We start from the raw sequence: 13679 nt of genomic DNA on the forward strand, positions 1-13679 counted from the left end.
TATGCTGGTCAGATCAGTGTTGCAATTAAATGTCAGATAAGGAACTTCACTGCATTTTGACATACATATGTACGCATATTCTTACCTACTTAAGTAGATATTCAATAGATGAAAAGGAACTTTCTTTTTTATACTTACATACATAAATATTGCGCCACAATTCATGTTCATAAATAACTTAGTAAGTATGTGAGTGACTGAGTGAGTGAAGGGAGAATGCAATTAGTGCTTATACATATATGTATGTATGTTTGTAGGGAAATATGTTTACAAATGCATCAACTGCAAAATTAATTGACTCTTGCTTCTTAAAAAACATTTTTTATTTCTTTAATGAAAATGCATTTAACTTTGTCATGACGAAATTTAATTTTGAAAAGAGTTAAAAAGTGATTAATTTCACTTTCACAAATTTAAAATTAAGTAGTTATGGAAAAATGTTGCCATTAAGACATGACAGATTTTGTATTTAACGCTACTGCAATAGAAAATATTCCAGTATAATGGAATTGATAAAAAGCATTTCAGTCTTTACACAATGCCGCAGCTCTTTTGTGTTAGGTGAGAGTTGTGACATATTGCTCTTTTATAGATTTTGAATAAGATGTCAAATCAAATACATACGAAAATGTTTCGTAAAAATACAAATTTGTATAATAAAAAATCGTTATTCTCAAAAAAGGCATTTTAATCGACATTCCACGATATGAAACTTCAAACATAGTTTGGCAACTTAAATTGAGGTTATGTTGCGAATAGAGTGGAAGGCAGTCGAATGGAGTGGAATGAAGATGGCAGGAAGAGCAGAGTTGCATTGCATCAATATACCTTCAATTTTTGCATCTATATTGAATATAAAAACAAAAATTCACGTTAAATTTTTAAACCGTAATAAACTGTGATAATTTTTGAAAATATAGCATTTAGGACACCTTATTTGCAGTAATTAAGAGAAAATGTTTTCTTATATTCAGGTATTCAGCTATTTTTTCAACATTTATCTTCAATATCGATGCAAAAATTGAAGGTATATTGATGCAATGCAACTCCGCTCTTCCTGCCGTCTTCATTCCACTCCATTCGACTGCCTGCTTTTACTGCCTTCCACTCTATTCGCAACATAACGTCAATTTAAGTTGCCAAACTATATAGCAAACAATGCTTCAAACCATTGTGGATAGGACAAGTGTGATATCATCAGTATGTACAAATTGGATCACTCGATTTCTAAAATTACTATCTTGGTCGCATCCAACATCTCTTTCTAATACTTGCCGAAGATAGGCGACTGTATGCGTCGCCATATTGAACATCCTGTCATTCAGTTGACGGATAAAATATCACACTTGTTTTGTACACAATGCTTTAAACGGTCCACCTTAAAAAGTAAAAACTAAACAAGTAAGGAAGGCTAAGTTCGGGTGTAACCGAACATAACATACTCAGTTGAGAGCTATGGAGACAAAATAAGGAAAATCAATCTGGGGTAACCCTGGAATGTGGTTGTATAACATGTGTATCAAATGAAAGGTATTAAAGAGTATTTTAAGAGAGAGTAGGCCATAGTTCTATGGATGAACGCCATTTAGGGATATCGCCATAAAGGTAGACCAGGTCTGACTCTAGAATTTGTTTGTACGATATGGGTATCAAATGAAAGGTGTTACTGAGCATTTTAAGAGGGAGTGGGCCTTAGGTCTATCGGTGGACGCCTTTTCGAGATGTCCCCATTAAGGTGGACCAGGGGTGATTCTATAATGTGTTTGTACGATATGGGTATCAAATGAAAGCTGTTAATGAGTATTTTGAAAAGGAGTGATCCTTAGTTCCATAGGTGGACGCCGTTTCGAGATATCGCCATAAAGGTGGACCAGGGGTGTCTCTAGAATGTGTTTGTACGATATGGGAATCAAATGAAAGGTGTTACTGAGCATTTTAAGAGGGAGTGGGCATTAGGTCTATAGGTGGACGCCTTTTCGAGATATCGCCATTAGGGTGGGCCAGGGGTGACTCTAGAATGCTTGTACGGTATGGGTATCAAACGAAAGGTGTTACTGAGCATTTTAAGAGGGAGTGGGCATGAGGTCTATAGGTGGACGCCTTTTCGAGATATCGTCATTAGGGTGGGCCAGGGGTGACTCTAGAATGTGTTTGTACGATATGTGCATCAAACGAAAGGTGTTACTGAGCATTTTAAGAGGGAGTGGGCATTAGGTCTATAGGTGGACGCCCTTTCGAGATATCGCCATTAGGGTGGGCCAGGGGTGACTCTAGAATGTTTGTACGATATGGGTATCAAACGAAAGGTGTTACTGAGCATTTTAAGAGGGAGTGGGCATTAGGTCTATAGGTGGACGCCTTTTCGAGATATCGCCATTAGGGTGGGCCAGGGGTGACTCTAGAATGTGTTTGTACGATATGGGTATCAAATGAAAGGTGGTAAGGAGTATTTTAAAAGGGAGTAATCCTTAGTTCTATAGGTGGACGCCTTTTCGAGATATCGCCATAAAGGTGGACCAAGGGTGACTCTAGAATGTTTGTACGATATGGGTATCAAACGAAAGGTGTTACTGAGCATTTTAAGAGGGAGTGGGCATTAGGTCTATAGGTGGACGCCTTTTCGAGATATCGCCATTAGGGTGGGCCAGGGTGACTCTAGAATGTGTTTGTACGATATGGGTATTAAATGAAAGGTGGTAATGAGTATTTTAAAAGGGAGTAATCCTTAGTTCTATAGGTGGACGCCTTTTCGAGATATCGCCATAAAGGTGGACCAAGGGTGACTCTAGAATGTTTGTACGGTATGGGTATCAAACGAAAGGTGTTACTGAGCATTTTAAGAGGGAGTGGGCATTAGGTCTATAGGTGGACGCCTTTTCGAGATATCGCCATTAGGGTGGGCCAGGGTGACTCTAGAATGTGTTTGTACGATATGGGTATCAAATGAAAGGTGGTAATGAGTATTTTAAAAGGGAGTAATCCTTAGTTCTATAGGTGGACGCCTTTTCGAGATATCGCCATTAGGGTGGGCCAGGTGTGACTCTAGAATGTTTGTACGATATGGGTATCAAACGAAAGGTGTTACTGAGCATTTTAAGAGGGAGTGGGCATTAGGTCTATAGGTGGACGCCTTTTCGAGATATCGCCATAAGGGTGGGACAGGGGTGACTCTAGAATGTTTGTACGATATGGGTATCAAACGAAAGGTGTTACTGAGCATTTTAAGAGGGAGTGGACATTAGGTCTATAGGTGGACGCCTTTTCGAGATATCGCCATTAGGGTGGGCCAGGGGTGACTCTAGAATGTTTGTACGATATGGGTATCAAACGAAAGGTGTTACTGAGCATTTTAAGAGGGAGTGGACATTAGGTCTATAGGTGGACGCCTTTTCGAGATATCGCCATTAGGGTGGGACAGGGGTGACTCTAGAATGTTTGTACGATATGGGTATCAAACGAAAGGTGTTACTGAGCATTTTAAGAGGGAGTGGACATTAGGTCTATAGGTGGACGCCTTTTCGAGATATCGCCATTAGGGTGGGCCAGGGTGACTCTAGAATGTGTTTGTACGATATGGGTATCAAATGAAAGGTGGTAATGAGTATTTTAAAAGGGAGTAATCCTTAGTTCTATAGGTGGACGCCTTTTCGAAATATCGCCATTAGGGTGGGCCAGGTGTGACTCTAGAATGTTTGTACGATATGGGTATCAAACGAAAGCTGTTACTGAGCATTTTAAGAGGGAGTGGGCATTAGGTCTATAGGTGGACGCCTTTTCGAGATATCGCCATTAGGGTGGGCCAGGGGTGACTCTAGAATGTTTGTACGATATGGGTATCAAACGAAAGGTGTTACTGAGTATTTTAAGAGGGAGTGGACACTAGGTCTATAGGTGGACGCCTTTTCGAGATATCGCCATTAGGGTGGGCCAGGGGTGACTCTAGAATGTTTGTATGATATGGGTATCAAACGAAAGGTGTTACTGAGCATTTTAAGAGGGAGTGGGCATTAGGTCTATAGGTGGACGCCTTTTCGAGATATCGCCATTAGGGTGGGACAGGGGTGACTCTGGTATGTTTTTGTACGATATGGATATCAAATTAAAGGTATTAATGAGGGTTTTAAAAGCGAGTGGCTCTTAGATGTATATGTGAAGGCGTTCTCGCGATATCGACCAAAATGTGGACCAGGTGATCCAGAAAATCATCTGTCGGGTACTGCTAATTTATTTATATATGCAATACCACTAACAGTATTCCTGCCAAGACTCCAAGGGCTGTTGATTTCGCCTTGTAGAACTTTTTCATTTTCTTCTACTTAATATGGTAGGTGTCACACCCATTTTACAAAGTTTTTTCCAAAGTTATATTTTGCGTCAATAAACCAATCCAGTTACCATGTTTCATCCCTTTTTTCGTATTTGGTATAGAATTATGGCATTTTTTTCATTTTTCGTAATTTTCGATATCGATAAAGTGGGCGTGGTTATGGTCAGATTTCGCCCATTTTTTATACCAAGAAAAAGTGAGCTCAGGTAAGTACGTGGGCTAAGTTTAGTAAAGATATATCGGATTTTGCTCAAGTTATGGTGTTAATGGCCGAGCGGAAGGACAGACGGTGGACTGTGTATAAAAACTGGGCGTGGCTTCCACCGATTTCGCCCATTTTCACAGAGAACAGTTACCGTCATAGAATCTATGCTCCTACCAAATTTGAGAAGGATTGGTAAATTTTTGTTCGACTTATGGCAATAAAAGTATTCTAGACAAACTAAATGAAAACGGGCGGAGCCACGCCCATTTTGAAATTTTCTTTTATTTTTGTATTTTGTTGCATCATATCATTACTGGAGTTGAATTTTGACTTAATTTACTTATATACAGTAAAGATATTACATTTTTTGTTAAAATTTGAATTTAAAAAATTTTTTTTTTAAAAAGTGGGCGTGTTCTTCATCCAATTTTGCTAATTTTTATTTAGCACATATAGAGTAATAGTAGTAACGTTCCTGCCAAATTTCATCATGGTATCTTCAACGACTGCCAAATTACAGCTTGCAAAACTTTTAAATTACCTTCTTGTAAAAGTGGGCGGTGCCACGCCCATTGTCCAAAATCTTACTAATTTTCTATTCTGCGTCATAACGTCAACCCATCTACCAAGTTTCGTCGCTTTATCTGTCTTTTGTAATGAGTTATCGCACTTTTTCCGTGTTTCGAAATTTTCGATATCGAAAAAGTGGGCGTGGTTATAGTCCGATATCGTTCATTTTAAATAGCGATCTGAGATGAGTGCTCAGGAACCTACGTACCAAGTTTCATCAAGATACCTCAAAATTTACTCAAGTTATCGTGTTAACGGACGGACGGACGGACGGACGGACGGACATGGCTCAATCAAATTTTTTTTCGATCCTGATTATTTTGATATATGGAAGTCTATATCTATCTCGATTCCTTTATATATGTACAACCAACCGTTATCCAATCAAACTTAATATACTCTGTGAGCTCTGCTCAACTGAGTATAAAAAACACTTCTTGGGATATTGGATTTTGACAAAAAAAGTTTTGTGGTAAAAAAATTTTGTTAAAAGTTTGTTTAGCTTTGGTACAACAGATGGAACGGTTCAATGATTAAGAACATTTTGAATTTTTAACTGTAAAAGTCCATCTATTTTTAAAAACAAGCTATTTGCATTTGTAAAGGAAAATAATCGCTTCAAGCAGAATATATCGATATTTACCTCTAAAAGAGGGGGTAATCTGGGGCAAACGAACCACATTTTCCAAATAATCATATTTTAATTTTGGGGGCTTTTCAACTTGACATTGTTTAGGATATTTTTTTCCAACGGTAGGCTGTCTTGTGTTAACCTTGGGCAAAGGAGGTGTAGGCTCCACACAGCTTGAACTTTTTTCTACCAATAGTCGTAGAGACAGCTTATATTGTCTTCCTTCCGACGGAATACTTGACGGTAGTACCGGGGAGAATGGGACTTAGACGGCAGGAGGTTTAGTCCCACACCGACTTTAAGGCTTTCGATGATTCCTTCTCTAAAAAAGAAAACAAAGCAGCTTATTTTGTTGTTGTAATTGGCAAGTCCTCGCGGAAAATTGTGATAAATATATTTGGAAAGCTTTTGTTTGTTTGTTTAATGGTGTGCTCAATTTATACTTATTATTTAAGAATTCATGAACGTAACACCAACTTATAATAATTGAATATTCAATTATTAGGGGGACTCATGAAAGCATATAAACTTATAAGGTGTAAAATTATATCCATTTACACACGCTGTTATATGAACGCACCTAGTAATACTCTTGATAAACTTGATTGTTTATCGGCTGTATTATTGCCGAACAACATTTTTTTGATTGTTATACAAATTAAAAAATGCCACGATTAAGTGAAAAATCAAAACTAAAACGTCTTTACTAAGATATACTTGTAATTGACTTGCTAATGTTGGAGATTTCTGATGAAAATGCCTGCTGTAATGTCTGCAAGGTTGCATTCCTTTGAGTTTACCGCGTTTACACAATGAAATGTGCGCGTAAATTTATACAAATTGTGTAAATGATTTTTCATACAAAATTTGACAGTTCGCTTACGCACTAGATAAATTTATACGTTTACACACTTTATAAGGCATTTATACGATTGCATGAGTCCCCCTATTATGCTTTTCTAAGAGAAACTGAAAAGAAAGAAAGAAGTATTTACTGGCATATTGCGATGGTACCATTTCGAAAACCGCCACGTAATCATCATCAGGTAATTTCGTAATGTTATCAAAGGTTTCACCAAGATTCGAACCGCGAATCATACGGTGAAACTGCAGTTGCCTTAAGGATAGCCTAGTGGTTTCAGTTTCTCTTAGAAACACATAATGAATATTCAGTTATTATAAGCTGGTGCTAAGCTCATGAATTCTTAAATATTTGTAATAAAAAAAATAAAATAAAATAAATGTAAGGCGCGATAACCTCCGAAGAGATCTAAGATCAAATTGGCCGGACGGGACCTACATGTTTTATGCCGACTCGGAACGGCATCTGCAAGGCAGATGAGTTTTCACTGAGAGCTTTTCATGGCAGAAATACACCCGGAGCGCTTGCCAAACACTGCCGAGTGGCGATCCCGCTTAGAAAAATTTCTTCTAATTTAAAAACCTTATTTCTAAAATTTTGATGTTGCTTTGCCCGGGGTGCGAACCCAGGGCATACGGTGTGGTAGGCGGAGCACGCTACCATCACACCACGGTGGCCGCCAATATTTGTAATGCTTTTGTTGAAAACGAAGCAGAAGTGTCATCATCGCAGTCCAAGGTAAGTGGAAGTTTCAACAGGGTTGGACCATAGGGAACTCGCTGTTAGAGGCATTGGCTGGTAAAATAGCTGGTTTTTGGCGCAACACACAGCATAGAGGACACACATTTTGTATATCCGGGTTGATTCTGGATATGCAGTGCTGAAGCGTTTTCAATTAGCTTTCGATAACGTAGGTTATCATTAAGTTACCGATTTTTTATCGGTGAGTTATCGGTTTTTTATCGAAAATTTACCGATGTTTTATCCAAAATCCACCTATTTGTTATAGGTAATTCATAAATTTTTTATAAAAATTGTATCGAAAGCTTTCGATTATTTATCGAAATGTTATCAAGAAGTTATCGTCATCTAAAAGTTATCGATTTGCTATCGGAGTAATACCATTTTGTTATTAACATGTTATAGACTTTTTATAGAAAAGCTATCGATGCGTTATCAAAATGCCATTGATCCCTATCGGAATGTTATCTATTTGTAATCGACGTGTTATCCATTTGTTATTGCCGACTCATCGGTTCGTTATAAAACAGATATTGATCGGAGAGGTCCTTTCCAATTCTGACTGAGCTGATGGTGTTGCTCAACGCCATTTTGCACCGCCGTATAAGTTTTGCCGGGAAACCAAATTCATATAGGCAGTTCCTTTTCGTACTGTCGAAGGCGGCTTTAAAATCGACGAAGATTTGGCGCATTGTGAAAATCTGGTCGACGGCAGACTTACCAGGTCTGAAGCTGCACTGATAAGGTCCAATCAGCCGATTCACGGTGGACTTCAATCTTGAGCTCAATACACTTGACAGCACCTTATATGCGATATTAAGATAGCTGATTCCGCGGTAGTTGGCGCAGTTTGCAGTATCCCCTTTCTTTCTCTTTGCAAAACTACCTTCATCATTTACGGCATCAGTAGATATATGAAAACTAAGTAGTGAACAATGAAGCCATATAAGTATGAAAATATGTTAATATTCGTTTCCTAAACATAAAATAACCTTCGATCTGTTGAAATTTATATTAAGGCCAATGCAATTTACATATTTTCCTCTATGTTCATACTCAGCATTATGATTACTCATCATGACAATTAAACATGGGAAATGTAATTAAGGTGAGGGAGCCCTGAAAAAACGATAAAGCACGAAAAAAAAAAAATAAATAATACTCAACTGGATTTCGGGGTCAATGTGTTAACATTCAACAAATAATAAAAATTGTTTAAGATACAAAAAAAGAAGCTTGTAGCTGTGAAGTTTTTCTAAATGAAAACTAAAAAAACCATATATGACACAAATCAATGACCGTAGAACATCTTTAGAAATCAAATTTTATCACCAAACCACATTATGAATGTTCCCAAGTCAAATGAAGCAAAATAAATCTAAAGCGGAAAATCAAGAATTATGAGAATGAAAAGTAGTTATTAGTATTTCCTGTGCAATAAATATTTAATAGTTGTGAAAGAAAGAACGAATAAAAAAAAAAAAACAAAATAACGTCACACCACTCAAATATATGGCTGTTAATTTGGAACAAACCCCAAAGACTCATAAACTTATATCAAATTTTCATGACATATTTGCGCTACTAAAAAGTGGGAAAATGTACAAAAAAAACTAAAAAAAAACACACAATACGACAATAATTAAATAAAGTACACAAATTATAGAAAATTACAGCAAATATAAGTAGTACGTCATGAGTATGACGTGTATAATAAAGTATTCTCGGAAGGGGCCGTCAGAAATTCATTCGGTGTGGTTGAATGCGTGGAAAGCTCAAATGATAATGATCTATGCTTCCACCTTTAATTATAATTACATTGTGAACAATGCGGTGAAATGTCAACGTGAAAGAACATTGAACCATAAATGTAACATATGACATACGTATGTAGATATGTTATATATATCAACATTAGACTGGGTCGAAATGTGCAAAAGAGATTTCATTTTGCAGTCATTTTAAGTTGCAGTAAATTTTATCCACCCTACAAACACAAATTTTGTTAAACAATATTTTCGACTTGAGAAACGGCCCTTAGTTTTTATAATCTAAGAATTCTACATTGTAGTACACCTTGGGCCATTATTCCACCACATTTGTTCACAGTTTCATTTCAAAAAACATTTACCAAGGTTCGTGATTACATTGTCCTGAAGCAGCTTTCAGTAGCGAAGTATTCATATCTCTAGTCACTAAACCAGAAGTATGGTTTTTTCACTAGCGGCTCAAACAGGCCCACGTCTAGTTACCGCTACACACGTCCGCACAATGAACGCGATCTACAAGTGAAAATTTGTAGGCATTTCGTTCGCGAGCCAATCGCCCAGTACAATTGCTTAAACTTCTCAAATAATTTATCATGAAACATATATATGTATGTACATATACTAAGTGCGAATGCCCTATCAGGAGGGCGCGGTTTTCTAGAAGGCAATTTTGTCCATCAACAACTAGTGCGAACAGATCACTTGCCTTATTCTGCACTCTACCCTCGACACAGTTTGTAACCCCAAGACATCAGTGCGTCCGCCGCTGACGTATTTATTTGGCAAGAACACCGAATATATTTGGGTCCCACCAATCCGCCGGTTACTTTAAACATATCGAAAAGTTATCGATTTGCGCATTTGTTATCGAACTACAATTGATTTTTTTTAAATATAAGCGATTGGTTTTCAAAAATTTATCAAAAAATAATCGATTTGTTATCGAAAAGTTATTATTGTCTTGAAATCGGATTGGTATCGAAAATTAGTTGATTTGTTATCGAAAAGTTAACGATTTGTTTCAAAAGAGTTAATTATTTTTTACATTCCTATTACAGATTTGTTATCTAAAAGTTCTTGATTTAATACAAAAAGGCTATCGACTTATTATCGAAAAGTTGTCGACTTGTTGTGGCGGCTACCGTGGTGTGATGGTAGCGTGCTCCGCCTACCACACCGTATGCCTTAGGTTCACACCCCGGGCAAAGCAAAATCAAACATTTTAGAAACAAGGTCTTTCAATTAGAAGAAAATTTTTCTAAGCGAGGTCGCCCCTCGGCAGTGTTGGGAAAGCGCTTTGGGTGTATTTCTGCCATGAAAAGCTCTCTGTGAAAACTCATCTGCCTTGCAGATGCCGTTCGGAGTCGGCATAAAATATGTAGGTCCCGTCCGGCCAATTTGTAGGGAAAATCAAGAGGAGCACGACGCAAATTGGAAGAGAAGCTCGGCCTTAGATCTCTTCGGAGGTTATAGAGCCTTACATTTATTTTTTTATTTTTATTACAGATTTGTTATCGAAAAGTTATCTTTAATATAAAAAGGCTATCCACTAATTATCGAAAAGTTATCGAATTTTTATCGGAGTGTTACCAAATTTCTATCAATTGTGACCGATTTGTTTTGAAAAGGTTATCAAAAATGATCAATTTGTCATCGAAAAGTTATCGTTTTTGTTATCGGCTTGAAGTCGGTTTGTTTTCTAAAAGTTTGCGATATGTTTTAAAAAAGTTATCGAAAAGTTATCGATTTGTTCTTTATCTAAAAGTTCTTGATTTAATACAAAAAGGCTGTGGAATTATTATCGAAAAGTTGTCGACTTGTTATCAGAGTGTTGTCAAAACCTTTATTTTCAAAAAGTTAGAGATTTGTTAACGAAAAGTTGTCTTGTTTGTTATCGGCTTGAAGCGGTTTGTTATCGAAAAGTAAGCGATTTAGTTTAAGAAAGCTATCGAAAAATTCTCAATTTAATATAAAAGGCTACCTACCGGCTTATTGTCGAAAAGCTATAGACTTGTTATAAGCGTGTTACCAATTTGCTATCGTTGTGATATCGTTTTGTTATCGACGACTCATCGGTTTGTTACGAAACATTTATCGATTAAGTTTCAATATAAAATCGAATATGCATCTGTAACCCGTCGATTTTTTTTCTGTTTTGTGTTTGTTTTTAATTATAGGAAGCCGCTGATGTGAACACGTTTTGAGTTCCACCACTGATCCACCTTAATGTTTAACTAATGTGATTGTATACTTAAAATTTACTATGTTGCTTACATATATCACACCTTCGGAAACAACACTATTTCCGCATAAGCCAATATCAATCGAAGTTTAATGACGATAACGTCGACGTTCTGACAAAAATCACTAAGTCAAAAATGATTTAATCACGTTTGCTTGTCATAAAAAGGTTCGAATGTGATTCTATGGTTAAATACTAAGAATGCAACCAGCTTTAGATGTGGGAATGTACTCATTGGGGTTTGCGGTCGAAAATTTTTCCTTTTTGAGGTTATTTGCTGTCATTAACTCAAAACTGCCAAATTGGACTTAGATACTTTTGCTTGAACGCCGAAGATAATTATGTTATGTTTGGTTACGTTTGGCTGTACTTTTAATGCTTTTATGTCCATTTGAGCTAGTTGATGTTTATTTTCATATTGCATACTTATACATATATGTTTGACTTGAAGTTACGGCTATTATTAGACTTTTTAATACATAAGTACATCAAATAGTAGGGGGACTCATGTAACCGTATAAATGCCTTATAAAGTGTGTAAACGTATAAATTTATCTAGTTTACGCACGAGCTGTCAAATTTTGTATGAAAAATCATTTACACAATTTGTATAAATTTACGCGCACATTTCATTGTGTAAACGCGGTAAACTCAAAGGAATGCAACCTTGCAGACATTACAGACGGCATTTTTATCAAAAATCTCCAACATCAGCAAGTAAAGGCGTTTTAGTTTTGATTTTTAACTTAATCTTGGTATTTTTTAATTTGTATAACAATCAAAAAATGTTTGTTTGGCAATAATACAGCTGATAAACAATCAAGTTTATCAAAAGCATTTCTAGGTGCGTTCATATAACAGCGTGTGTAAATGGATATAATTTTACACCTTATAAGTTTATATGCTTTCATGAGTCCCCCTATTGTGTAAACGCGATAAACTCAAAGGAATGCAACCTTGCAGACATTACAGCAGGCATTTTCATCAGAAATCCAACATCAGCAAGTAATTTACAAGAATATCTTAGTAAAGACGTTTTAGTTTTGATTTTTCACTTAATCTTGGTATTTTTTAATTTGTATAACAATCAAAAAAATTTTTTTGGAAATAATACAGCTGAAAAACTATCAAGTTTATCAAGAGTATTACTAGGTGCGTTCATATAACCGCGTGTGTAAATGGATATAATTTTACACCTTATAAGTTTATATGCTATCATGAGTCCCCCTAGTACTTCATATGCAATGGGACAATTATTTGTTCCATTCAGCTGTCTCTAATAACACCAGCGTTGCATTTAAGTCAATGCAGTTTTTTACGGTTTTGTGACGCTCTTTCTACCATTTTAGCTCTTTGAAGCTTTAGCGAGTGCTATCGGCGTGACAGTCCTTGATAGTTCAGATTTCGTCAGAGAATGAAATGATTTTGACTAGGGCTTGTAAGTCACGAAATTACCGAGCTGAATTTCGATCAACTAAAGTCCATTATACAAGCCTCCTATTGATTTGACACAATTGTGACACGTTAAGCAGCTGTTTTATAACTCCACATGCAATAGAAACCATAAATAATAAAAAACATTGTAACGAAACTGTCAATGCTGAAACAATGGGATATGCTGCTTAGTGCAAGAAAAACTAGCTCAACGCAGTTGTAATTTAATCGCATTTCAGGTAAGAACTTACGAGAAAATGGGAAATTCAGATTTTCCGATTTGCGCGCGACGTGATATTGCACAATGAGGCGTCGCGCTTACCTTTCTTCCCGCCTGCATTACAATGGCTGGGACCCCGTGCTGTGTTGTATTAACTAGCAGTAAGTTTGTAATAAGGGTTGATAGCTTAAATTCGATGTCAAAATGTTGCTAAAGTTGCATTTATCATACGGCATTGGTTACATGATGCCATGTAACGTTCAATATTTTTACATATGTATGTATGAGTGAATGTAATTATGTTTGTAGTTAGTGTACAAAGCTATGTAATTATTACATGCAAGTTTGTTTTTTCGCTGCAGTTGATTTTCATTCGATTTATTCAATAAATGAGGGTTGTTGCATTTTGTATATATTCCACTACTCATTTACCACTTACGAAATTTTGAAAATCAGGGTTGAGTTTGTCTGTCAACCCTCAAATGGACACAATCATTGGCAATAATGCAATATAATCACAGTTGTGTTGCAAGGCTCCCAAACGATTTATTTTGTGAGGAAAGCATATTGCTCATTGTAACATATAAATATTTGTATGGAGAGATATATGGGTCGATTTGTATGGACCAAAATTAACCGATATCGCGCCACCGATTTGTCGATACAATTTGGGCTCAG

This window comes from Eurosta solidaginis, chromosome 5 (assembly GCF_040869045.1).
Source record: "Eurosta solidaginis isolate ZX-2024a chromosome 5, ASM4086904v1, whole genome shotgun sequence".
In the NCBI taxonomy this organism is placed as follows: Eukaryota; Metazoa; Arthropoda; class Insecta; order Diptera; family Tephritidae; genus Eurosta; species Eurosta solidaginis.